Source organism: Elaeis guineensis, chromosome 13 (genome assembly GCF_000442705.2).
Source record: "Elaeis guineensis isolate ETL-2024a chromosome 13, EG11, whole genome shotgun sequence".
NCBI lineage: Eukaryota > Viridiplantae > Streptophyta > Magnoliopsida > Arecales > Arecaceae > Elaeis > Elaeis guineensis.
In genome coordinates this window covers 15,801,308-15,803,870 of record NC_026005.2, presented here as the reverse complement: position 1 = coordinate 15,803,870, position 2,563 = coordinate 15,801,308, and the positions used below count along the sequence as shown (strand labels likewise).

The 2,563-nt window shown below is 32.7% G+C and overlaps 1 pseudogene; it reads right to left on the bottom strand.

Moving 5' to 3' along the window:
* Positions 1 to 452: 452 nt before the first annotated feature.
* LOC140853270 (uncharacterized) lies at positions 453 to 1,372 on the bottom strand (annotated as a pseudogene).
* Positions 1,373 to 2,563: the final 1,191 nt, after the last annotated feature.

The following is a 2,563-nucleotide window of genomic DNA, read 5'->3' as shown; positions in this document are numbered from 1 at the left end:
ATGAATAAGTCAAATAATTTTTGTTATTGAATAATTCATATACAATTACAAAATGAGCAACTATCAATAGGCTGACGATTGGCTTTGGGATACAGTTCTCAATACTTTCTTCTATCATCTATTAATGAAAATAATGATCCACATATATAGTATCACCATAGGAGAAGAAAAAAATTTGAAAGCATTTTGAACTTTCGAACTATCTCAATCAATCTGCAAACTCATATCCACGTAATATCTTTACCTCCTCATCACCTATACTTAGATCCAACTGTGTTAGATATTCATCATATTTTCTATAATTTAATTATAGTTATCTTATTAGGATAAATATATAATCACTTACTCATAATATAAATTTTTAATACTTATCCAATAAATGGCATAATTTCTTACGTATTTAACAAAACATAAATATGTGCAGTCTTGTACTCGTCATTAGACATCATCCTTCAAGAGTTATCAGGACCAAATGGTCGATCAGAATAGTAAAAAATAGAAAGATGTCCCATGGATTCTACATCTCTCCCATCATCATTGCGGAGGATTTGAGTTAACTTTGTTTGGATGCTAAGTTCAAAATAAAATGAGCAGAATGTAGAAACTTTTTGTGTGATGTATGCCTCACAAGTTGAACCCTCAACACGGGCCTTATTCCACATCTTCTTCAAATCATGCATATACCAAATTTATACAGGCACCATTAAAAAAATTAGCATATAACAACTTAGCATGCTTAGAGTTCAACTAAAAGCTTATAAAAGTTTGGGAGGTTTACGTCTCAAAAGGATACATCCAACGATATTGCACGTGCCTACCAACTTTCTTATAAGCTAGGTGAATCGATAAGTGCTCCATAAAATCAAAAAATTTTGGAGGGAATATCTTCTCAAGTTTATATAGAGTTTTCACAATGTTCTTCTCAAATATCTCCATATGATTTATTCGCAGAACTATTAAGCATATGTCCATGAAGAAATTGCTAATCTCAATTAATGCATCCCACACTGAATTGGGTAATATATCATGAAATGTAACTGAGAGTAACCTCTATAAACGCATGATAGTCATGACTCTTAAATCCATAATATTGAAGATCTTCCATGTTCACACATCAAAATATATTTGAAGCATAGCCATCAGGGTGTTTCAGCTCTTTAAGCTAGAGACATACATATTTTTGTTGTTCCTTGCTTAGTGTGTAAGAAGCCTTGGGTTTTATAATCTTTCCATTTGAATACACTAATTCCAACTTCGGATGCTTGCAATACTTTCTCAAGTCCTCTCTAGCTTTTAGGTTATCTTTAGTTTTATCTTTAACATCCATCACTGTGTAGAAGATGTTTTCAAACATATTCTTTTCGATGTGCATTATATCAAGATTATGATGAATTAGGTTAGTGTGCCAATAGAGCAACTCATAAAAGATACTTTTCTTCATCCAGTTATGTTCTTTACCAAATCCAGCTATCTTTTGATTGTCACATTTTGTTCCAAATGTAATATCAGGTTGGGTAGACACTCGAGTCAACATTTCATCACCAAACAATTGAGGAGGTGGTAAGTCCTTTATAATGACTCCTTTTTTGAATTTATCCCTTTGTTTTCTATAGGGAGGTTTTCGGGCAAAAATTGACGGTGATAATCAAAATATGATGTCTTCTTTCCACTCTCAAGTACAAATAACTTAGTATGCTTCATACAATAAAGATAAGCCAACATCTCATGAATACTCCATCAGACAATATAGCATAAGTCAGAAAATCATTGATTGTCTACATAAGTGCCGCTCTCATCTGGAAGTTTTGTTTTCTAGATGCATCATAACTATTAACCCCAATGCTCTATAACAATTTCAACTTATCTATTAAGGGCCTTAAGAACACATCTAGGTGCTTGCTCGGATTCTTTGGGCTTGGAATGACCATAGTTAAAAATATATATAGATTCTTCATGCACATCCTAGAAGGTAAATTATTTACGATAACAATTATCGACCAACATAAGAATGGAGTACCAAATTATCCAAAAGGATTGAATCCACCTGTACATAAATCAATTCGTACATTTTGCGGATCTGATGCAAATGATAGGTGAGTGTGACTGAAGTGGTTCCATGCCTCATTATCAGTAGGATGCACCATATATCCATTTCTACAACAATTAGAAGCATGTCATGTTATGTGGTTGGAAGTTTTGGTGACATATGAAGTTGTTGAAACCTCAGCGTCAATGGTAAGTAATGCAATATCTTATACGATTTATCTTTCTGCCTACGAGAACTTGATGTTCTTGATTTTTACCGAGGATGACCACACATAGAACATGACATCTTCTTCACATTTTTTTTATAGTACAACATACAACTATTAACATAAACATCTATCTTTTCATAACCAAGCCCAAGTTTCACCACCATTTCTTCATCCTATAAAAATTGCATGCCAATTCTTCATCTTCTGGCAATATATTCTTCATTATAGAAAGAATACGATCATAGCAACTCTCACTCATGTTAAACTTTGATTTGTAATTTAATAACTGTGACATAACGAATAATTTT